This window comes from Schistocerca americana, chromosome 11, assembly GCF_021461395.2.
Source record: "Schistocerca americana isolate TAMUIC-IGC-003095 chromosome 11, iqSchAmer2.1, whole genome shotgun sequence".
In the NCBI taxonomy this organism is placed as follows: domain Eukaryota; kingdom Metazoa; phylum Arthropoda; class Insecta; order Orthoptera; family Acrididae; genus Schistocerca; species Schistocerca americana.
Window position 1 is genome coordinate 96,676,567 of NC_060129.1, and position 26,142 is coordinate 96,702,708.

Genomic DNA, 26,142 nt, shown 5'->3' on the forward strand with positions numbered 1-26,142 from the left:
CTGTGTTCACAAGAAATTAACTGAGTTGTAGGTTATAAACACAAAGGGTATACACAAAACATCTTTTCCTCGCTATTTGAAGAGCAAATTCATGAATAGTATCTTCAGAACTCAGTTTTCGAACCGCGCCGTGTTCTATTGAGGACATGGCCGACATGCTGCTTCGGAAATAATTCTTGACGAGATCTGAACGTGGAAAGCTTGTTTCAGCGGAGGCGACAGTTCCTGGCACGGCTGGCAAAATACTGTGGGCGATGTAAATCCCGTGAAGCGGGTTTGCAGAATCATTCGAGTATTTCAGTATTAACGTAGGAGTTTTCACGTCATCGGGCGCCATTTCTCTGAGCACATTAATTTCTGTCAAGACAGCTGAAGCAACAATGTCTTTCGAACATTCACAATTTATGTTTACACTCAAGGTTTGTAGACAGCATTTTCAATTCTTCGTCCTGTATGTATTTTAAACTGTGTAGAGAAAACAAACAGTCGAGTACTCCGGAATACTTAGCATTTGACTAAATCTCTCTTTCAAACACTGTCTCAACGACAGGGTAGAAAAAATCGCTCCTATATGTCTCCTCTGACGGTTGAGCTCTGCAAACCATGTCGTCACCTTCAAAATCAAATTGCTTCGCCTTCTTGCCAGTTCTCCTTTCTCCAAATTTTGGTCAAGTCTGCGAAGTTTCAGTTATCTCTTTCGCTGTTAACTGCACATTAACGAAAACTCCTTCGCGGAAATCCCAATAAACGTAATTAGACTTTCGAGAGATTTAGTTGCTACTTTCACGTCAACGTTTGCTGCTTGAACTGCCTTAATTGCTGCGCTAATGGCAAAGGGAAGGCCGTACTATACGACAACGCCTACAATAAACTCGAAGCTTTTCAAATCGTCCACAGCAAGCGAGTGAGCTCCGCTCTTTGTTTTCGATTCAACAGCGGCGTCGCTCACCTCAGGAAGGGCGCCTCTGACTTCTCTCGTCTGGCACTTTAACAGCTTTGACACTCTACACCCTACTTTGAATCTGAAAGATTCATCGCTCTTAAAGTTGGCGCCCTGCGCAATAAGATTTCCCATCTCTGAGTGGATGCACTGAAAATAATGTATATTCTTTAAATTACACCAGAAAATGTGACTGCTTTTGCAGTAGATTTCGCCGCATCTAATAACACAAGACTGTGGCTGTCACATGGCGTATAAAATGCTCTTGGTTTGCACCTTGATATTCTGGCTTGAACACCACTTCGATAACCTTTTATAATCGATAACGTTGGCTGCTGCAATCATGGATATCGAGTCCTAGTTTATCTAGTTCCGACAAAACGGTTCCAGTCAAACTTTCTCCTGTTGTTGAAGTGACGTTCAGAAAGTCGAGGAAGTGTTCTTCTACAGTCCTTGCGTCTTCTGATAAATTTACAGACCTAAGAATCAATGTCATTTGTTCCTTGTGGCATGTATCAGGAGTACAATCAAGCATGTCAGAAAAATATTTACTTTCGATTACAGAATTAACAATGCTGTTTTTTACTTTGTTGGGAAGCAAATTTATGAGTTCATTTTGAATGTTTTTTCCAAGAAAATGGTCATGACTTACTTGAGCCTTTACCCAACTCTAATGTTCCTGCAAAACAGGGTCAAATTCTGCTGTCATTTCCATCAAACCAAGAAAACTACCATTATTTTCTTGATAGAGCTTGACACTGCCTCCCTTTAAGGCTATATTACGTTGAACTAGGTATCTGATGGTGAGTATAATTCAGTTTAGAATCTGACGCTAATGTTCCTTCTCTCTTTCCAGTAGTTCAAAGTAAGTATGATCAATACCACTTTGTTGTTTCAAATTACCTCGCATTCTGTCCACTTTCTTGTACTGTTTATGTTGTTAAATTATTGTTCATGCTCTTCAATCCGATTTTCTAAATGAACCCAGCCACGGAGTCCATCGCCTGATATCTTGTTTGAAGTAGAGATGGGCAAACAGAAACACATAACTGTTTCGAAAGAAATGAAACAGTACAATGTAATGTTTCGATACGCTGTTTCGAAACAGTGAAACAGTTTGTGTTTTGTAATCTAATAAACCTACACATTTTATCATCTTGAATGTCTACTGTATAAGTATGTACATATAAACACAAATGAGGTGCGAGAGCGCTAATCATATCGCAGGAAGTATGTAACTATCACTTGGGCGTCTTGGCAGTTTCGTGTTTCCTGTAGCAAATGCGCTGCTTTCGTGTCGTGTGACTTTCATGGTTTTCAAATGGCTGAGGACAGCCATAGCTGAAGATACAAGAACCACCACGAACGGAACTGGAGGTGGGAGCAAACTGCAGAAACAACGGATATGCTACTGGGATTCCCACATTCCTTTAGTGTGGGTAATATACCCATCCTGCTAATTTCCATGCACACAAAGGGAATCATTGTGGGTAATAGGCACAGTGACTATAAACTCACAAATAACGCCAAATAATTAGAATAAATAACAAGATATAACAGAAAAAAATTTTCTTTCAAGGTGATTCGAACCGTTACTATAAATACAATATGCTCCCCAGCCCTTCCAGTTCACCATTAAACTGTAAGTGATACGTGAAACAGATTGCTTGCAATTATACCTACATCAAATTTATGTATATGTCTAATAACTGTCACTCTACGCCTTTTTTTTTTATTCAAAATGTTGTAGTCTTACTTGCGTTTCTTAATATGATTACTGTACATGAACAGAGAAGCGTTTGTTATAAAAAAAAGTGTAATTTAACTGAATGATTTTCACATATTTATTATTTTGAATGTGAATAGTATGCGTTGTTTTATTGTTTTGTTAGTGTTTATAAAGCAGATGTTACGCCATTTCGGAATACGAGAGTCAGCTAGAAACGAAGCTTTATTTTCGGATATCTTAAGCTTCATGCTATTTGCTGTCAAAAAGATTTCGACACTCTTGGAAGTGTTTCATGAAGTGGTGTGTTGTGTTTCAGTACCTGTGCCGAACCGGAATCTCGTCCGACACAGAGCGGAATGAAACACCACTGTTTCGATACAATTAGTCCGTTCCAAGCACAGGTGGACTGAAACAGCCTTATTTTGAAACAACGATACAGTTTCTGTGTCTGGCTCGAGATCGAATCTGGTCCGGTTATCCGAGACAGTGGCGGAATGCAACACCACTGTTTCGAAACAGTGAACCACAGCCGTTCGGAAACACTGAAACAGTTCCACGTATCGATACACTGTATCGAAGCATAGAAACATTGACCAAGTCTAGTTTGAAGGAGATCGAATATGTTTACAATAAAAACAAAGAAAGTTGTCGGTAAGTTTCGAATACATAAGCCATTTACGATCATTGTTTTTCTCAATTTGGTAAACTTCTTATATTAAAAATGAGTTGAAAATTTTCTTTCATTCTCGTTTAAAGGATACTCAAAACTTACAATTATAGTAGGTCCTTTATGTAAAATTTCATTTATCATTGTGGATGTAAACCTATTAGGCCAAGTGCCTGGGTCCAAACTCGTGATTGCTTCACAACTGCTAGCAGTAGGCCTACCCGCATGTGGGACAGCGGGAGGTCCGTGTTCCAGTGCTTGTGTTCAGCTGCATCTGAAGCACCACACGATGAGAGGCTGCCGTTAGGGGCATGGCCTTTTAAGCACGCTAAACTCTCACTGTCTGACGTTGTTGGTCGGAGAAATTTTCCGGAAGCGCCTTTTTGTGAGTTCAAAAACTGTTCAGTTGTAGCTTTTTCTTGATCTTTTGAATACATGAATCGTATCTTTTAAATCTGTCCCTTTCATGAAAGGTTTCCCTTTTGGCTCTTTGAACTCCACAGGACAGGGAAAAACACTGTATCTTGACACACAGTGCACACACAACACGTGAAGTGGCGAAGTAGTGCAGGCATATGTTTAAACTGACGACAATAAAAAAATCATTCTGTGGGAAACAACCTGCTGACGGGTGGAGCGTAATGCTTGATTGTTATCCACAGCAATGACTAGAAATGGTGCGGACAGGGGCTGAGAAGCAATGAACCGAATATATGCATGGGCAACAGCCATGTGTTGACAATAAACAGTACTGTAGCGCGTCGGTATCACAATAACCCTGGTTCCCTGGACTCCGGTGCGGGCATAATTTTCTGAGAGGTACTCCAGTGGCCACAGCAGTGTCACAGTGAGCGTAGAATTGTATTACATTACGTGAAAAGTACTTTCACAAACATGTTACTTTATTTTTTTCTGCTTGTCCGCAATAACAAAATTAGGACGACAGTCTTCGTATTACACTCGCATGTTCTGCGCGGGGCCCCTGGAAGCGTTGCCCGCTGTGTGAGGCCCCCGTAGCAGACTGCAGTTGGTACCTGCCGGCCTCGCAGCCGTTGGCAGCACTGACTGCGTGCCACAGCCCTGCCGCTTCAGGCGTCTGTCGCATTTGTAGCGAGTCGTGTCCAGTGAGACGTTCTGCTTTGGAATTTCGTGCTGCTGTTTCTGCGCCGAGAATTTCTTCTGCTACACCCACACCCTTAATAAGGTAAGGACGACTGTTTTCATGCGTTCCTGTAGTGTTGAATTATTTTCTTTGTTTTCTTTTGGTTTATTTTTGCAAAGTCATGGTAGCTGTAAGGTTTCATTTAGGTTCACTATGGAGACTATCGCGTATAAAGCAAATCGCGTTCGTTTATTAGGCTCTCAAAATACTAACGAATTTCGTATTACAAATCTTGTTATTTTGAAGTCCTACCGACATTCCTATTAATTCTGCTGTTCTACGGACTTTAGGCATGAGTGAAAAGCATAGGCTCGGACGAGATTTGTACTCGTATTCGCGCCATTTTGTTGAATTTTTTCCCCCGAAATACAGGTTCGTTTTTGTACACATGTGATCCATAAAAGAATTATTGTGCGTGTTAGGAATAACAGAACAGAATGACGGAACACTGCTTCTGCAAGTAGATAAGATGCTATGGCAACTTCGACTATTGAGGAACTAAACAATTACTTTACTTCAGGATAGTGCGTAGACCTTGGGACAGTCTGATCCTATTCCTAATGGCTTGAAATCAAACAAAGCTAGACGCATTTTGACAGTTCGATAGTGGAGAATTGAATCCGGTATTTCCCGAAGCAGTCAGCTCCACGAAAACTGCCGAATTTAGTACAACTAATCTGTTAGCGTCTTTCCCCCAGTCCTGCATTAGCAATCGTCAGCACGTTAGGTCACGCAAATGTTTTTTAATACAGAACGCTGTTCCATTGAATTTCGATATCTTCACTTTTCTAGAGAAATGTTTTTGGTGACAAGGTAGTCTGTTGGGTAGTCAGTAAGACAGATAATGTTACCCTCCATTTCGTCTTTGTTCTATATGTGTAAGTGCAGAAATGAATGAATTCTTACGTTGACCTAAAATTGATCCTCTTGCTAGAAAAGTTGTCAAAATTCCCGGCGTTAGGGGCTTAGTCTTCACTTCTGTTAATAATCGTGCATCTCCAGGCAGTGACTGTGCCGTACACTTACCAAAAAAGTAGTCGGTTTTCTGATAAGGGGGTATCTGGACGAGTGAAGCAGTATCCCACGTAAAGGACCAGTACTCAAACATTTTTGCAGTAACAGCCATCCTCAAAATACTTTCTGACAAGTGTTTGTCATTGCTCAGAACGATATCAAAATACAGAGTATCAGTTACAAATCTCGCTGCAGAACTCAACTATTATGTATATTCTTGATGGAACAGTCTATAGCTGTACTTTCGGTTCATAGCGTGCACGCCGGACACTACGAACAGGCAGTTCACCTGTGGACTGTTCCATCAAAAAATAAGCTGGGAGAAACTGAAGATTCACATACATGTTCTTGTCAAACCAAACGGGTGCTCCTGAGTAATACTTTATTACGACAAATAAAGAATTATTAAACTGTTGTGGCTTTAAGAAGAACGCATTGTTACATCTGTGTTGCTGTTGCGTAGAGAAAGGAATACACAGTTTATATCACAGCAAGCGGATCTCTTGACATTAATACGTTAAGAGTAATTTCATCGTCTTTTGTGGAAGTAAATGAAATATAGCAATGCAGGTGGTTGTAGACAAACTTCCACAAAGAAGGGCTGATATGATAGCCACCTCCTCACCTCCCTGAAATATGGGTTGTGTTGACAAATTGGTCTGCATACATACATACGTGCATACATACACACATACATACATTGATTCTTGTTGCATAGAACATTAATACATTTCGTAATGATGTGGGATGTGTCACTTTAACATAAGTTTTCTTTATACAAAATAGTAAATATTTTTATAGTTAATACTTCATGTCTAAAGATTCATCTATTCAGTAGGAGCTGTCATTCAGGAATACTTTTATTTTCTTTTAAATGTTGTTTAGATATCTGCCGGATTTTTAATGCTATTTGGCAAATGACCAAATATTTTTGTGGCAGCATAATTCACACCTTTTTGTGACAAAGTGAGATTTAATCCAGAGTAGTGAACATCATCATTTCTTCTAGTGTTGTAGCTATGCACTTTGCTGTTGTTTTTGAACTGGGGTGGGTCATTGACAAATGTCATAAATGAATATATGTACATCGAAGGTACTGTGAATATCTCAAGTTCATTAAATAAATGTCCACAAGATGTTCTTCGGTGGGCTCCAGCTGTTAGCCTGATGCTATGAATACTTTTCCTCTTAGTGACGAATTGCCCCCAAATAGGATACCATGTGAAGCAGTGAATGAAAATAGGTGTAGTAGGCTAATTTAATGATGTTCATCGCCAATATTTTGCAATAACCCCAGTAGCATAAGTAGCTCAACCTAATCATTTCAACAGATAATTGATGTTTCTTCAAATTCAATTTCTCATCAGTGTACACATCCAGAAATTTTGAATACCCTGCCTTAGCAACAGACTTGCGTTCATAGCCTATATTTATCAATGGTGTTACGCCATTTACTGCACAGAATTGCATACACTGTTTTTTCTCAAAATTTAATGAGTGTCCATTTGCAGAGGACCACTTAATAATTTTGTCAAAGACATTTACAATTTCCTTGACTGTGATTACTGTACTTGTATTATTAGCAAAAAGAACTAGCTTTGCATCTTCATGAATATAGAGTGGCGAGTCATTAATATATATCGAGAACAGTAAGGGACCCAAGACTGAACTGTCTGGGACACCATTTTTGCAGACAATCTGTAGTGCTAATTTCAGCCTTCTGCATTCTTCCAGTTAAATATGAATTAAACCATTTGTGCACTGTCCCACTCATGCCACAGTACTTAAGCTTGTGCAGAAGAAATTCGTGATTCACACCATCAAAAGCCTTTGAGAGGTGACAAAATATCCTAATGGGTGATGTTTGGTTATTCAGTGCATTTAATATTTGATCAGTGAAAGCATATTTATAGCATTTTCTCTTGAAAAGCCTTTCTGAAAACCAAACTGACATTTTGTTAGTACTTCATTTTTACAGGTACGTGATGCTACTCCTGAATACATTACTTTTTCAAGACTTTTGAATAAATCTATCAGAAGTGAGACTGGCTGGTAGTTGTTAGCATCAGACCTATCCCCATTTTGGAAATACGGAAGCGTCCGATCCCGCCCATCTGCTTTGACGTCCCAAATATGGCGGGAACGACCGTAAACCACGATTCCAATATGGCGCATATAAAGTCGTTACGTACACATTATGAGGGCGAAAATACATCGAAAAACAAACACACACACTTTCCACAAAAAGCCTAATGACACTAACGGGACAAGTGCGGGAAATGGGGTGTTTTTGGGTGGGGGCAAACTAAATATAAACTAATTTGGACGCCCACCCCCATACAAAACACAAAACGACGAAAAAAACAGACATCACAAAACTCCCCAAATACCACTAAACACAATATGATCTGGAATCGGACACTTCCCTTGACCTATGTAGCTCAACAGCAGCTCCCGATCCCATAAATTAGGATCAAACCCTTTCCTTGGCCTATATAGCTCGAAAAACATCTCCCGATACCAATACCAACATACACAGCCACACATTGGGATCGAACACCTCCCTTGACCTGCGCACTGTTAATTTTATCCGTCATATCCATTCCTGAACAAAAACAACCGATTAATTTTACTAAAATTACCATACGATGTACAGCGAACACTAAATTAACCTTCACACAAAATCTTTAACTCACTGAAACGAATTCCACTACAAACACAGCTGACACACTAACAATTCTGGATAATGAGTAAAAGCAAACTGAGCCCATTACACCACACGAACGAAAACCCTGAACATGCCACCAGAGAGCACAACAAACCACAACACGACGACATCTACAAACACGCCACACTCACAAACCAAACTCCGCGCCGTCGTGACGTCACACACAACACCCTTACGTCACGGGTCAAAGCCGACGCGTGAGATCGGACGCTTCTGTCGACCCCTCATTTTTACGCAGTTTTTGAACAACAGCGTATTTCAGTCTATGAGGAAAAATACATATCTGGCTGAGACTCCTACTTATCTGTTGGGAACAAGCTTTCAGTACTCCGTAGCACAGCGAGAGGTCTAGGTTGGTGTGGAGTAAGGTGGTATGGCTGTGAGACGGGTAGGACAATGAACGTGAATGCGAAATAAAGGGTGGGGCTACGGGGTTCGTATGTAGCATGTACTTCATCATAAGAGCAAACCAGATGTAAACAAACGCAAGCGCGGTGACTGGCCAGCAGCCGTAGCTCTCTTACCACTGGTGGTGCTCCGCCCTTGGAAGTAGGTCCAACTTAAGTGTTCGATACCTTATTACTATGTCAGTGTGGAAGAACCTTTCAGACATTCTGACGTATTAACAGCCATCAACGTCTATCTTAATCGTACTTTACCTACGTAACTTTTATCTTAAATTGTGTACAGTCACAGTCTCTGTAACCAGTACGTGTGCTCTGATTGTCTCGCTGTTCATGTTGTTGTTGTTGTGGTCTTCAGTCCTGAGACTGGTTTGATGCAGCTCTCCATGCTACTCTATCCTGTGCAAGCTTTTTCATCTCCCAGTACCTACTGCAACCTACATCCTTTTGAATCTGCTTAGTGTATTCATCTCGTGGTCTCCCTCTACGATTTTTACCCTCCACGCTGCCCTCCAATACTAAATTGGTGATCCCTTGATGCCTCAGAACATGCCCTACCAACCGATCCCTTCTTCTGGTCAAGTTGTGCCACAAACTTCTCTTCTCCCCAATCCTATTCAATACTTCCTCATTAGTTACGTGATCTACCCATCTAATCTTCAGCATTCTTCTGTAGCACCACATTTCGAAAGCTTCTATTCTCTTCTTGTCTAAACTATTTATCGTCCATGTTTCACTCCCATACATGGCTACACTCCATACGAATACTTTCAGAAATGACTTCCTGACACTTAAATCAATACTGGATGTTAACAAATTTCTCTTCTTCAGAAACGCTTTCCTTGCCATTGCCAGTCTACATTTTATATCCTCTCTACTTCGACCATCATCAGTTATTTTGCTCCCCAAATAGCAAAACTCCTTTACTACTTTAAGTGCCTCATTTCCTAATCTAATTCCCTCAGCATCACCCGACTTAATTAGACTTCATTCCATTATCCTTGTTTTGCTTTTGTTGATGTTCATCTTATATCCTCCTTTCAAGACACTGTCCATTCCATTCAACTGCTCTTCCAAGTCCTTTGCTGTCTCTGACAGAATTACAATGTCATCGGCGAACCTCAAAGTTTTTATTTCTTCTCCATGAATTTTAATACCTACTCCGAATTTTTCTTTTGTTTCCTTTACTGCTTGCTCAATATACAGATTGAACAACATCGGGGACAGGCTACAACCCTGTCTTACTCCCTTCCCAACCACTGCTTCCCTTTCATGTCCCTCGACTCTTATAACTGCCATCTGGTTTCTGTACAAATTGTAAATAGCCTTTCGCTCCCTGTATTTTACCCCTGCCACCTTTAGAATTTGAAAGAGAGTATTCCAGTCAACATTGTCAAAAGCTTTCTCTAAGTCTACAAATGCTAGAAACGTAGGTTTGCCTTTCCTTAATCTTTCTTCTAAGATAAGTCGTAAGGTCAGTATTGCCTCACGTGTTCCAGTGTTTCTACGGAATCCAAACTGATCTTCCCCGAGGTTGGCTTCTACTAGTTTTTCCATTCGTCTGTAAAGAATTCGTGTTAGTATTTTGCAGCTGTGACTTATTAAGCTGATAGTTCGGTAATTTTCACATCTGTCAACACCTGCTTTCTTTGGGATTGGAATTATTATATTCTTCTTGAAGTCTGAGGGTATTTCGCCTGTTTCATACATCTTGCTCACCAGATGGTAGAGTTTTGTCAGGACTGGCTCTCCCACGGCCGTCAGTAGTTCCAATGGAATATTGTCTACTCCGGGGGCCTTGTTTCGACTCAGGTCTTTCAGTGCTCTGTCAAACTCTTCACGCAGTATCGTATCTCCCATTTCATCTTCATCTATATCCTCTTCCATTTCCATAATATTGTCCTCAAGTACATCGCCCTTGTATAGACCCTCTATATACTCCTTCCACCTTTCTGCTTTCCCTTCTTTGCTTAGCACTGGGTTTCCATCTGAGCTCTTGATATTCATACAAGTCGTTCTCTTATCTCCAAAGGTCTCTTTAATTTTCCTGTAGGCGGTATCTATCTTACCCCTAGTGAGATAGGCCTCTACATCCTTACATTTGTCCTCTAGCCATCCCTGCTTAGCCATTTTGCACTTCCTGTCGATCTCATTTTTGAGACGTTTGTATTCCTTTTTGCCTGTTTCACTTACTGCATTTTTATATTTTCTCCTTTCATCAATTAAATTCAATATTTCTTCTGTTACCCAAGGATTTCTACTAGCCCTCGTCCTTTTACCTACTTGATCCTCTGCTGCCTTCACTACTTCATCCCTCAAAGCTACCCATTCTTCTTCTACTGTATTTATTTCCCCCATTCCTGTCAATTGCTCCCTTATGCTCTCCCTGAATCTCTGTACAACCTCAGGTTCTTTTAGTTTATCCAGGTCCCATCTCCTTAAATTCCCACCTTTTTGCAGTTTCTTCAGTTTTAATCTACAGGTCATAACCAATAGATTGTGGTCAGAGTCCACATCTGCCCCTGGAAATGTCTTACAATTTAAAACCTGGTTCCTAAATCTCTGTCTTACCATTATATAATCTATCTGATACCTTTTAGTATCTCCAGGGTTCTTCCATGTATACAACCTTCTTTCATGATTCTTAAACCAAGTGTTAGTTATGATTATGTTGTGCTCTGTGCAAAATTCTACCAGGCGGCTTCCTCTTTCATTTCTGTCCCCCAATCCATATTCACCTACTATGTTTCCTTCTCTCCCTTTTCCTACACTCGAATTCCAGTCACCCATGACTATTAAATTTTCGTCTCCCTTCACAATCTGAATAATTTCTTTTATTTCATCATACATTTCTTCAATTTCTTCGTCATCTGCAGAGCTAGTTGGCATATAAACTTGTACTACTGTAGTAGGTGTGGGCTTCGTATCTATCTTGGCCACAATAATGCGTTCACTATGCTGTTTGTAGTAGCTTACCCGCATTCCTATTTTCCTATTCATTATTAAACCTACTCCTGCATTCCCCCTATTTGATTTTGTGTTTATAACCCTGTAGTCACCTGACCAGAAGTCTTGTTCCTCCTGCCACCGAACTTCACTAATTCCCACTATATCTAACTTCAACCTATCCATTTCCCTTTTTAAATTTTCTAACCTACCTGCCCGATTAAGGGATCTGACATTCCACGCTCCGATCCGTAGAACACCAGTTTTCTTTCTTCTGATAACGACATCCTCTTGAGTAGTCCCCGCCCGGAGATCCGAATGGGGGACTATTTTACCTCCGGAATATTTTACCCAAGAGGACGCCATCATCATGTAATCATACAGTAAAGCTGCATGCCCTCGGGAAAAATTACGGCTGTAGTTTCCCCTTGCTTTCAGCCGTTCGCAGTACCAGCACAGCAAGGCCGTTTTGGTTATTGCTACAAGGCCAGATCAGTCAATCATCCAGACTGTTGCCCTTGCAACTACTGAAAAGGCTGCTGCCCCTCTTCAGGAACCACACGTTTGTCTGGCCTCTCAACAGATACCCCTCCGTTGTGGTTGCACCTACGGTACGGCTATCTGTATCGCTGAGGCACGCAAGCCTCCCCACCAACGGCAAGGTCCATGGTTCATGGGGGGGGGGGAACAGTCTCTGTAACCAGTACGTGTGCTCTGATTGTCTCGCTGTTCATACGTACCGCGAAAATGGACGACACTGCTTCCTGCTTCGTAGTGAAACACGCACGTGGAACACCGTTAATGGCGAGAAACAAGGAGTTCATGTTCTTCACAAGATTACAGACAAAAATCAGCTTTTGACTTCTTTTCGAGTAGGACTATGTATCAGAAATAAGGGAGGTGTTGACTGTATGCGTGGCGTGATAGACAGGGTCGTAGACTGACCATCGTGTGTGCCGGCGGGCGGTGGTTCTACACTCCACGTGGTGCGAAATTTTCTTTGTTCGGTTTGAATACCTAAAGCATTTAAATATGAAACTCATCACATGTACATATACATCTATATGGTTACTTTGCAATTCACACTTAAGTGCCTGGCAGAGGGTTTATCGAACCATTTTCATACTAATACTATACCATTCCACTCTCGAATGGCGCGTGGGAAAAAGGAACACCTATATCTTTCCGTTCGAGCTCTGATTTCTCTTATTTTATCATCATGATCATTTCTCCCTACGTAGTTGGGTGTCGACAAAATATTTACACATTCGGGAGAGAAAGTTGGAGATTGAAGTTTCGTAAATAGATCTCTCCTCAATCAAGACTGCCTTTGATTCAGTGACTCTCAGCCCAACTCGCGTATCATATCAGTTACACTCTCACCCCTGTTTCGCGATAACACGAAATGGGCTGCCCTTCCTTGAACTTTTTCGATGTCCTCCGTCAATCCTACCTGGTAAGGATCCCATACCGCGCAGCAATATTCCAGCAGAGGATGGACAAGGGTGATGTAGGCTTTCTCTTTAGTGTTCTGCCAACAAAGCGCAGTCTTTGTTTCGCCTTCCCCACAATATTTTCTGTGTGATCTTTCCAATTTAAGTTGCTCGTAATTGTAATTCCTAGGTATTTAGTCGAATTGACAGCCCTAAGATTTGTGCGATTTATCGTATACCCAAAATTACTCGGATTTCTTTTAGTACCCATGTGGATGACCTCGCACTTTTCTTTGCTTACAAGGGAACCTCCCCATCGCACCCCCCTCAGATTTAGTTATAAGTTGGCACAGTGGATAGGCCTTGACAAACTGAACACAGATCGAGAAAACAGGAAGAAGTTGTGTGGAACTGTGAAAAAATAAGCAAAATGTACAAACTGAGTAGTCCATGGACCACATAGGAAACATCATGGAGAACATGAGCTCAGGAGCGCTGTGGTCCCGTGGTAGCGTGAGCAGCTGCTGAACGAGAGGTCCTTGGTTAAAGTCTTCTCTCGAGTGAAAATGTTACTTTCTTTATTTTTGCATAGTTATTATCTGTCCGTTCGTTCATTGACATCTCTGTTCACTGTAATAAGTTTAGTGTCTGTGTTTTGCGACCGCATCGCAAAACCGTGCGATTAGTAGACGAAAGGGCGTGCCTCTCCAATGGGAACCGAAAACATTTGATGGCAAGGTCATAGGTCAACCGATTCCTCCACAGGAAAACACATCTGATATATTCTATACGACACTGGTGACGGCATGTGCGTCACATGACAGGAATATGTTTTCGACCCACCTAACTTGTACACTTGGCGAATGGGTAAAAAGATTCTTCTACCTTGCCCGATTTAGGTTTTCTTGTGGATGTGATAACCACTCCCAAAAAAGTGATGAAAATATAAGAGTTTGTCACATAAACCGAAAATAAAAAGTTAAAATTTTTCACTCGACGGAAGATTTGAACCAGGGACGTTTCATTCCGCAGCTGCCCACGTTACCACGAGACCACGGCGCTCCTGCGTTCCTAGTGTCCTTGATGTTGTATATCTTCCCATGAACTACTCAGTTTGTATATTTTGCTTATTTTTTCACAGTTCCACACAACTTCTTCGTGTTTTCTCAATTGATCTGTGTTCAGTTTTTCAAGGCCTATCCACTGTGCCAACTTATAACTAAATCTGAGGGGGGTGCGATGGGGAGGTTCCCTTGTTAGTACCAACTGCCACTTTTCGCACCATACAGAAATTCTCTCAAGGTCATTTTGTAGTTGGAACTGATCGTCTGATGACTTTACTAGACTGTAAATTACAGCGTCATCTGCAAACAATCCAAGGGGGCTGCCCAGATATCTCCTAGATCATTTAGGTAAATCAGGAACAGCAGAGGGCCTGTGACACTACCTTGCGGAACGGCTGATATCACTTCTGTTCTAGTCGATGATTTACCGTCTATCAGTAAGAACTGTGACCCCTCTCTGAGAGGAAATGACGAATCCAATCACACAACTGAGACGATACTCCATATGCACGCAATTTGATTAATAGTCGCTTGTGAGGAACGGTATCGAAAACCTTATGGAAATCTAGGAATATCGAATCGATCTGAGATCCCTTGTGGACAGCACTCATTACTACATGGGAATAAATAGCTAGCTGTGTTGCACAAGAACGATATTTTCTGAATCCGTGTCGGTTATGTATCAATAAGTCATTTTCTTCAAAGTGATTCATAATGTTAAAGTACAGTATGTGCTCCAGAATCCTCCTGCAAATTGAGGTCATTGATTTGGGTCTGTAATTAAGTGGATTACTCCTATTTCCTTCCTTGAGTATTGGTGTGACCTGTGCTACTTTCCAGTCTTTAGCAACAGACCTTTCGTCAAGTGAGCAGTTGTACGTGATTGCCAAGAAAGGCGGTATTGTATCTGCATACTCTGAAAGGAACCCGATTGGTATACCATCTGGACCGGAAGAATTGCCTTTCTTAAGTGATTTGAGTTGTGTCGCAACACCTTAGCTACCTACTTTTATGTCACTCTTGCTAACAGCTGCTGTGGTTTTTCAGAGGCACCATCATCGGTAACTTCTCCATCGCTATCGCGCAGTGACGGTGTTGACTGTTTTTTTGCCACTGGTGTACTTTACATACGACCATATTCTCTTTGGGTTTTCTACCATATTTTGAGACAATATTTCATTGTGGAAACTATTAAAAGCATCTCGCATAGACGTCCGCACTAAATTTCGAGCTTCCGTGAAACTTAGCCAGTTTTGGGGCTTCTGCGTTCTTCTGAATTTGGCATGCTTTTTTCGTTGCTTCTGCAACAGTGTTCTGATGTGTTTTGTGTACCGTGATGGATCAGTCCCGTCTCTTATTAACTTAGACGATATGGATCTATTGCTGTCGATACTGTATCTTTGAATTTGAGCCGTATCTGGTCTACACTTACATAATTAGCTTGGGAGGAATGGAGACACTCTTAGGAAGGCATCAAGCGAATTTTTATCTGCTGTTTTAAATAGGTATATTTTGCGTTTATTTTTAGTGGTTTTGGTTGATACGGTTTTGAGTCATATATGGCAATTAACTTGTGCAGCACCAATTTTAAGAAAAATGCACATCTTGTAGTTTACAATTACATATCACACGAAAATTTCTGGTTTTCATCGCAAGTATACGTTCTTAATTACAGATATATTATAAAAGATTGCAAAAGATGGTTGAAGATAAAACATTACGTGATTAAATTTTTTGGAGAAAAATTAAAAAGTGCTGTTTGAATATGCCCATTGTTTTGTAGGACAGATGTGGTCTCACATGAGCCAGAGTGATAAATGTCGCAGAAAGATGGAAGACAATTTTGATGGCGTCGAGCACGCTGTACAAATGAATTATATTTAGAGTTGTGCTCGTAACACTGCAGTCTGAACCCTACAGAATTGATATGGAGCCAAGTTAAGGATTTTTCGCGAGAAATAACAAGACATTACGCTGTCAAACGTACTGCAATTAATGCGCGAAGCTTTGTGACACGTCGCTGCCAAACGATGGCGAACTGCAGAACAGCACGTCACGAAAGAGGAGGAGGAGGAAATGGGGACATTTTTCTGGCTTGGGGTTCTGTCTCTGATGACTCGTTATCAACGTAGTTGTACTGAAGTGTATTCAGCGGTGTCCGATGTGGTAGGAGTTCAGAGATTACCAGACAGCTGACTCCGATACCTTCAGTGGCTTACGTATTTTACTACATTGCGCTACTACAGTGCGCTTTTACGCCACACACAGCTCATGTAGAAAAATTACCCTCGTTAGTCACGAATTTTCATCACTCCTGCTTTTAATTAAAATACTATGTTCGCTAATATCGATGACATGTTACATTTTCCGTCCGGTCTCCTAAGGAGAAAACCACCCGAGTTTTACCATATATTATTTCCTTCTGTTTAAAAATTCACATCCAAAGCTGTGTTGTCCTCTGCTCGTCTCTGTTTACGTCCGAACTGCCACTGCTCACTTCAGTGCACGTTAGCTGGACCACTTGCCCGGCCAGTGCTGTCAAAGCTAAACGCGCCGGTAAAGCTGTTGCCCCGTATTACAGCACAAGTCGATATGCACAGCATAAAACGAACCCTCATCATCGTACTTGATTGCACTTGTGACCGCTTGGCATCTGCTCCACCTGAAACTAAATCCAATGAGTTTCCAGCAAACGCGGAAGAGTACATAGTGTAATGTTTACATGAAGTTTAATGTGATGAACAGAGTATATTGCGATTTCCAGATTTGCATTACATTCAACGCACTTTGCCGTATATATCACGCCTTCCAAATGAAAATCTTAAACTGCTAGGGCACAACCAAGTACCGTAAAACAAGACTCCCCACCGAGTGTCCTGCCGATGCCACACACTGGCTTTGACCTGTGCCGTAGTGTCACGTGACTCTCTCTACTCCCAGTGCAGAGGCAGAACACAGCACCGACCTTTGTTTCCCTTCCACGTTGTTGCTTGGAAGGCAGGGTGTGCTGACACTATTCTGCAGCTGAGACTGAAAGGGCAGTTTGTGATTTGGTGAAGTGTATGAATGTGCTGTGATGGAAACAAACTAAATAGTCCTTGTTACTACACGTATTTTACGCATACTGCATTTTGGTGAGTGGTTTATCCGGCGTTTTCGTCGTCGGTCAAAGAAGATGGGCAGCGGTAGCAACAGGTGCGGTATTTTCTTATTCCAAGTATGGACACATCTCGTACAGTACTGCTCCGTATTTCCTTTCACGAAATTCGTGCAGCAAGAATCGTCATGCGCTGTTAAATGTGCGTTCAGTCTGTGTCGGAAAACATCTTTCTGTTCACTCTTTAGGTGTTTCTGATCATGTGATCTTCTGATCCAAAGCTGTAAAGTGTTATATGGAACAAAGAATTCAAATGATGGTTCACTCATCAGTATGCAAATAAACAGACAGTAATAAATTTGTCATCGGCATGGAAATTTCATTTTTAGCTACGTAATGCATACGAAGTTGCACGGAGAATTTTCCCGTCATTTACAATTAACGGGAAGTCAGTGAATTCTCCCAAGACGTCAGTTGTGTCGTGTTGTGGTTGGTTGGAAACAGCAGTCGCAGTAGACGCCAGGTTACATTCAGTTTCCGCGAAGCGTAAGTGGTGCATTTCGTAGTCCTTACTTACTAAATTGCACGCCACGAAACAGTGACACGTTTTAGGGTACATAGGTATTGGAAAACGGAAACGTCCTTCGCAATTGTGCAGTCCAGGCATGCAGTACGGAGCATTGGACAGCGTTTCCAGTACTTGGAGCTGGAACAACGGTTCTGCTCGCTTGGTCGGCTGTGTTCCTGTGGAGACAAACAAAGGAAATGGCGGAAGACCAGACTTTATGTGGGCCGTGAAGAATGGTTAAAAAAAAGAAACTTGTCACACTGTTACCCCGTGAGTTGACATTTGCACGTGACCGTTATAATTATTTATGCATCAAAAAACGTAATCATTTGCCATGGCTTCTACTGGATAGGAGGTCCTAAATTCCGTATTATGAAACAGCACCGTTTCAAGGCAACTGTACATGGGAGAATTTTTAAAACACGACACTTTCTTTCGGATGTGTTATAATCAGACGTCATATAAGGACGTATCGGCTGCTAAGGCCTTCATTACATTCAGTTTACGGTGCGGGGGCTGATCTTCCAACGGTTGTAAGCGTTGAGTTAACAGAGCAGAGGGTAGCTACGGAGGTGACTCGCGTCCTACCATCTCACCTTCAAGTTTGTAAAGGTTCTGGGACTTCTTTATTACGTTAATTGCAGTTAGTTCTTAGATATTAGATATTGTGTACATACAGTAGTTCCCTTTCTCTGGAGGTGTGCGTCTCAGGTCTGGGTTGTCATTGTCAATAATTTACAAATCTACATATTAAGTGTGAAGCTTGCAAATGTGAATAAATATTCACACGTTGATCATCTGGCAAAGCAAATTACCGTTCAAAATAAAAAGCATAGAACTGAACGACACATTTGCCACAGAATAAAAAGGTAACGTAGTCTCTGCTATACATAAAATGTAGCCATATGTGAAGTGTACAAAATACAATTTACGGGCTAGTTTTTCTAGGCCACTTCTTTCCCAACAAAAATCTCCCATTAAAGTACCTCTTCAACCACTTACATTACGCTTTTCTTGATTTTATTACACAAAATGTTAGTGACGTGTTTTCGATATGCTAGCAGTGTTGAGGTTTCGAAAAGGCTTTACTTACTGGACACAAGGCAAGTGAGCTGATGGTTTACCTCAGTTGTTAGAATGGCTGCCCCGCCCCCCCTTTTTTTCTGACTACGGATCAACTCCACACATCAGTTTTCAGATGTTTTAAAAATAAGTTTATTTTCTTGAGAAGCTTGAATGAGCAGGTTATTGGAATATGTGCTGGCTGGCTTAAGATTCTTTTTGCTTGTAAATCAGCAAGTGGTCTCACTTTTGGTGTTGATGAAGGCGTATTAGTAAAAGCAGTTGGCACAACTTTTTCAGTAAGTTTAGGAGCTAATTCTTGCCAACATTTTAATCTCTCCCTTATCCACAGCCCGGTCCACATGAATGCAAAGCTTATGGCGTCAAAATAACGTCACGTTTGCAGAAACTCCTGTGAACTGTAGGTTGCCCTCAACACAGCTGCAAGATCACACCACAGCGCTACGGAAGACGAAATACACTACTGGCCATTAAAATTGCTACACCAAGAAGAAATGCAGATGATAAACGGTTATTCATTGGACACATGTATTATACTAGAACTGATATGTGCTTATATTTTCACGCAATTTGAGTGCATAGATTCTGAGAAATCAGTACCCATAACAACCACCTCTGGCCGTAATAACGGCTTTGATACGCCTGGGCATTGCGTCAAACAGAGCTGGATGGCGTGTACAGGTACAGCTGCCCATGCAGCTTCAACACGATACCACAGTTCATCAAGAGCAGTGACTGGCGTATTGTGACGAGCCAATTGCTCGACCATCACTGACCAGACGTTTTGAATTGGTGACAGATCTGGAGAATGTGTTGGCCAGTGCAGCAGTCGAACATTTTCTGTAAGCAGAAAGGCCGTAGAGGAACTGCAACATGCGGTAGTGCAGTATCATGCTGAAATGTAGGGTTTCACAGGGATCGAATGAAGGGTAGAGCCACGGGTCATAACACATCTGAAATGTAACGTCCACTGTTCAAAGTGCCGTCAATGCGAAAGAGGTGACCGAGACGTGTAACCGATGGCACCCCATACCATCACGCCGGGTGATACGACAATATGGCGATGACGAATACACGCTTCCAATGTGCGTTCACAGCGATGTCGCCAAAAACGGATGCGACCGTCATAATGCTATAGACAGAACCTGGATTCATGCGAAGAAATGTTTTGCCATTCGTGCACCCAGGTTCGTCGTTGAGTACACCATCGCAGGCGCTCCAGTCTGTGATGCAGCATCAAGGGTAACCGCAGCCATTGTCTTCGAGCTGATAGTCCATGCTGCTGCAAAAGTCGTTGAACTGTTCGTGCAGATGGTTGTTGTCTTGCAGACGTCCCCATCTGTTGACTCAGGGATCGAGACGTGGCTGCACGATCCGTTACAGCCATGCGGATAAGATGCCTGTCATCTCGACTGCTAGTGATACGAGGCCGTTGAGATCCAGTACGGCGTTCCGTATTACCCTCCTGAACCCACCGACTCCATTTTCTGCTAACAGTCATTGGATCTCGACCAACCGAGCAGCAATGTCGCGATACGATAAACCGCAATCGCGATAAGCTACAATCCGACCTTTATCAAAGTCGGAAATGTGATTGTACGCATTTCTCTTCCTAACACGAGGCATCAGAACAACGTTTCACCAGGCAACGCCGGTCAACTGCTGTTTGTGTATGAGAAATCGTTTGGAAACTTTCCTCATGTCAGCACGTTGTAGGTGTCGCCACCGGCGCCAACCTTGTGTGAATGCTCTGAAAAGCTAATCATTTGCATATCACAGCATCTTCCTGTCGGCTAAATTTCGCGTCTGTAGCACGTCATCTTCGTGGTGTAGCATTTTTAATGGCCAGTAGTGTATTAATAATAATAGTAACCTCACAGTTTTTCAGATGATCCAGTTATCTGTAATGTACTGTCTGCAAGAAGCTGCATAAATATTCAGTAAGATCTTGGTAAGAATTCAGAGCGGTGGAAAAACGGCAACTTGATTTAAATGTTCATAAATGTAAAACTGTGCCTCCAGAAAACTAAAAAATAATATTCTACGACTATATCATGGAGTCACTGTTGGAATCGGCCGACACATAAAAAGTACCTGGTATGAGATGGAATGAAGACATACGCTTAGTTGTAGGTAAAGCAGGTGACAGACTTCACTTTACTGGTGGAGAGCGGTCAGCCTACAAACGACTCTGCTTACAAACCACTGGTACCACCGGTTCTAGAATATTGCTCAAGTGTGTGGGACCCGCACCAGATACGACTAACTAGGGATACTGAACGTATACAGAGAAGGGCAGCACGAATTTGTCATTGATTTGTTCGACCCGTAGGAGTGTAACGGAAGTACGCAAGTAACTGAACTTCCAGAATCAGACAGGCCCAAACTATCCCGAGAAAGTGTATTAACAAAGTTTCAAGAACCGCCTTTAGATGGTGATGCTAGGAATATACTTACAATCGTCTACGTACCGCTCACATAGGGATCGTGAGGATAAGATTAAAATAAGTACTAACCGTACAGAGGCATTCAGTCATTCTTCCCGCGCTCCATACGTGAATGGAACAGGAAGAAACCCTGACAACTGGCATTGTGGGACGTACTCTCTGCCGCGGTCGTTCGCAGAGCATATAGATGTATATGTAGATGCGAATGTAGATGTTCAGCATCGTATTATCATAGCGTCTTCCGTAGTTTCGGGCCATTCTCGTTGTCATTTTCTTTTCTTTTTTCATCGCAGTCCATCTTAATTTTCGTTTCATCACAGGCACAGGAATTCTGCTGTAGATTTCTTCTGCACTTTCTCGAGCCGGCCTATTCATCCACAGTTGTTCCTACTTGTACTTCGGTCGATTCCCAAGTTGAGCTCCCATTTTCTCTTTCAAAATTACCTAATGCTGTTTCTAATTTCAGCTCGCAAGTACTGTGGATTCCTATAAAATTTTAATGATTCCAGTTTAAGTGGATTGCCTGTAGGTATTTGTTATGGTTTGCCTAAGGCTTCTGTGCATGTACTGTATTTGCAACATCGAGCGTTTCCTTAACTGTACTTTCCAGTTCCAAATTTACTGCTGTTTATTCGCTCCCAAGTGTCTCGATAATGTCCGTACTTGGCGTACATACAGGGTGGCGCACGAAATGTTACAATTTTGTTTTTGAATATAAACTTTGTCAATACCATCTGAAAGGAACATATACTAGAGCCGTCCATGGAGATTTCTTCCAACTGAGCACATGGTCAATAAGTCCGCCATTGGGGAGCCAATTTTGTCCGTGATTGAAGCGAGCTAGAAACCTGAGTGAAATGATCCGCATGTCGAAATGCTCGTGTAAAAACTCCAATAGTCCAGACCTCAATCCATTGACTCTTTTCTTTGGGGGTTCCTAAAGTAAAAAATTTCCCCGAAACGTCCACTTGATTTAATGGAGCTCAGAAAACTTACTTTTCAAGCTTTCAGTGAAATTACGGACGACATGTGCCGTAGGGTAATCACTAACTTCAGTATTCGTTTGAAGGAAGGTCGGAAACGAAATGGACATATTGAGTATGCGCTGAGTTAGAACAAATCTCCATGGACGACTCTTCATTATACTATATGTTCCTTTCAGATCGTATTGACAGTAAAGTTCATATTCAAAAACAAAATGGTAACACATTTCGTGCGCCACCCTGTATGTTGCCAGTGAACATGGGCATTTGTTTTAGTAGGTTAAAGAATTCCCTATGATCACCATCAGTCACATCCCCCATGCTCCTGTTCTAGCCACCTGGCAACCAGCCTTTCCCGCTCACTCTTTCCTGTTCTCCTTCTATCCCACTTAACCTGTTTCCTGCCTCTCCAAGTGCCGCGAGGTTTGAGGCGCAGTGTCACGGATAGCGCGGCCCCACCCGCCGGAGGTTCGAGTCCTCCCACGGACGTGGGTGTGTGTGTTGTTCTTTGCATAAATTAGTTTACATTAGTTTAAGTAGTGTTTTAAGTCTAGCGACCGATGACCTTAGCTTCTTCAAATTGCGCAGTGTCGTCCTTGATTTTGATTGCTAAGTTCTGAACGTTTCTTCCATATCATCCATTTCTGAGCTCAGTGATTCTACTGTAGTCGTTAAGGTGCCATATTCGGCAACTAAATCTCAGTTTAGCTCCTCCTTTGACGCCAGCAAGTCTGCAGTCTGCCTTTAACTCTTCGCTATGTGCTTATTCTTTTTATCAGCGTGGCCAAATTGGCCAGTCATGTTCTGCTCAGAGCTACATGCTCTGCTGCCCTCTGTTCACTTATCGTTGCTTCAGCCTCGCCCACACTCACACTTAGTAAATTGTGCACTCGACCCGAAACACTGCTAGCTGTGAGTGGAACAAGCTGTGCATGTCCTAAATCTAAACATCTCCGCTGCACCACTGAAGTCTGGCTCACTCATTTGCCTCGCATCGGAGGAACCTACTGTTTCATTTTGCACATTTTCGTGGCTAAAAATGGGGAAAATCCATCTCCCACACGTCTCTGTACCGTCGCAGTCTCTTTTTTGGGCATTCCGTCTACTGACTCCTAACCACCTTTTTTCTTTTCTCCTCGTACTGCTTTTGGAGCGACTACACGTAACTATTTTCAAATAACGCAAATGAAAATCTTATACAAAAAAAACACTACCTGAAACAGTCACTTAAATAATATGCTAAATTTTTACCAAGTTCATCACACTGGCTAAACAAGAATATTCACAAGCAACCTAGTAGAATGAGAATGAGCTTCACACGCAATTCCCAGCGCAAAATCATCGTCACGCGAGCATTAATTACATTTAAAAAACTCCCCAATCAAAAGGATTACAACGAAAAGCTCCCAAAGTACCATAAACACTCTTCACACAAAATTCAAAACAGACATCAAAGACGACACTGTTTCATAAAGCAAGCAACAACGCTGATCAACCCCAATGAAGAAATTGTGTGAGATCTGTAGAAAATAAAATTTACATGTTAGTACACCCTAACAATGTCACAGCATCAACATAAGATCCCTGGGGTGACCGAAATCCTGTGCAAAATGGTCTCGCCATTATGAAGGCTACCTGTTGTCCGTAAAATTCAGATTTAATGGCAAATTTGGTGTTCCGAATGAAACCTGTTCCTGACTTCAAATACCAACAGCCACCAGGCAAACAGAGGTTATTTTCGTTCTCGTTTCATTGAGCACGCACCAGACACACAAACTTAGATTGTGGCTGAAATTCGTTGAAGTACTGGAAAAATAGCCGAGAAAACCACCACCTGTCAGGCTGTTGTATGATCTAAGGAATGAAATATCCTCGTACTGGATACACAAGACAACATATTACAATTTTATTGATTGATCGCTATTAAGGGAAGATAAGAACAATGATTTTAGGGAGTTTGACTAGGAAGCAGAGTGGCTCTATGAGGTGGTATGTAAAGAGCCACTCGACATTTATGTCTGAATTAAAACACACGAAAATATTAAATGGTGCTTAAACTTCAACATATGGTACGTCTCTCTCGAATGCAGCCTCCAAATGCGGAACCCAGTCTGCCAAATATGGGGTAGGATTTACTTGATGCAGACACTGACCATCCATACATTATATAGTTTTGAAGAATGCTTGCTTATTCTGCTTTTAAGTACACTGGGACAGAGAGCAACTACTTTCGGCAGTCAACTTCTGAGGACAAAGACCCGTTGCAAGAATTCACTATAAATCCAATAATTAGACAGTACAATTACCGAATAAGAACAACTCTACTCTGTACTTGACAAACAATTTTATGTTCGTTTTTGGCCTTAAATATGAGACAAACACCTGTGGGGAATGAAGTGGTTCTAGCACTACACATTCCACCCTCCAAAGCGAATTCACAGTTGAAAATATTCTTTCCACAACAATATTTGTGTATAGTACAGCAGGAGCAAAACTCACAAGCGTGTCTATATTTTTCATGAAGTACCTGTACTTTTAAGTGTGTGGAATATATCACACAGTCTCTTAACTCTTTCCAAATTAGCTTTTTCCAATTCCTCAAGTTTCTGGGATACAATGTTGTTCACGCATCCTATCTCGTCTGAAATGTTGCACATGAGTCTACTGCCTTAAGAATTATCAGAAAATTTAAAAGTTCAGCCCAAGAAACAGTATTTTTTTTTTTTTGTGTTCTCCAATTAAATGATTTCAGAGGTTGAAGTGGAGAACTCTACTTTTGCAAAGAAGTCACAAAAGTGTCGAAGTGTCTTAGAATTGGTAAAAGGCTCGTATTTTGACCGAGTGAAAGTACCTTCCTTTTCCAAGTTAATTAAAATGGTATTGATTATTTCTTGAAGCAAGCGGAAACCGTGGTTATTTCCAACTTTTGGATTGAATTTAAAAACATTTTCAATGCGCATTGTGTGAAATGAAGCGAAAGAAGAGACTGTGGGTTCTCTTAAATTTGTTTCAGCAACGTGGGACACCTATTCTGAGATAGAAAACAAGATTTCAAAGGTTCATACGTATCAATAACTTTTGTAACTCCTGGCAACAATGACAACCATCTAGTTTTAATACTACCTAGAACTTTGCCGTAGCCAGTATCAACGAAATCACAATGATTTCAGTTGGTCCACACGTTGAGGGTAAATGTGTGTCGTGCTCAGTGTAACTTGTTTTAAGTTATAGTAGTACGTGAGCCCAGGCACCGATGACCTCAGCATTGATATCCCTGTAACCTTCTTTAACGAAAACTTGTCACACTCGTCCGTCGTTTCTGGGGTAGCAAATGATCGGTACGAATCGCGAAGCTCGCGCGTAAGTCACTGGCACTCAGCACGATGACGGAAGATGTTGTGTTCACACCTCTCCTCATCCCGTGACCAAAATGCAGCGTCTTTGTTCCAACTTTGCGTTCACCAAAAGCGGTACTGGGAAATCGGTTTACGAAATCCGGTTTTTGGGGCGCCAGGCGAAGGGGGTGTGTGTTGCCAGCTGTATAGCGTGGTTCGAGATAACTGACTGTGGCGTGGATGGGACGCAGGCGGTCCGGCAGTGCCGACACAGACGTAGACGCCCTGCTGCAGCCGTTCCCTCGCCTGCCGCGCGAGCTGGCAACGCCGCCCCGTGACGTCAGCGCTGGGTGGGGCAGCCGGCGGTGTGTGCGGTCCAGTTGTGACGCAGCAGCCTGGAGGGAAGCAGCGTGCGACATTGTCCTGCCTACCCAGACAGAGCTTGTGTATCTTGTGTCTCCACGGGAATACCACAGAAAGGTAAGGCAGGAATTTATGGGAGCGGCGGGTGTTCTGCACGCTTTTGTGTGGTTTTTGTCGCG

At 42.0% G+C, this 26,142-nt stretch overlaps 1 protein-coding gene across 2 annotated transcripts in view; it reads left to right on the forward strand.

The window, feature by feature from the left end:
* The first annotated feature begins 4,476 nt into the window (after positions 1–4,476).
* LOC124554195 (ankyrin-3-like) overlaps positions 4,477–26,142 on the forward strand; it is a 78,067-nt gene continuing 56,401 nt past the window's right edge. The window contains exon 1 of one of the 2 annotated variants that reach the window (XM_047128263.1): positions 4,477–4,540. The gene's annotated coding sequence lies outside the window, so the exon portion shown is untranslated. Of the gene's footprint in view, positions 4,541–25,968; positions 26,081–26,142 lie in introns of those variants that run through there. The other variant, XM_047128262.1, reaches the window with a different exon arrangement.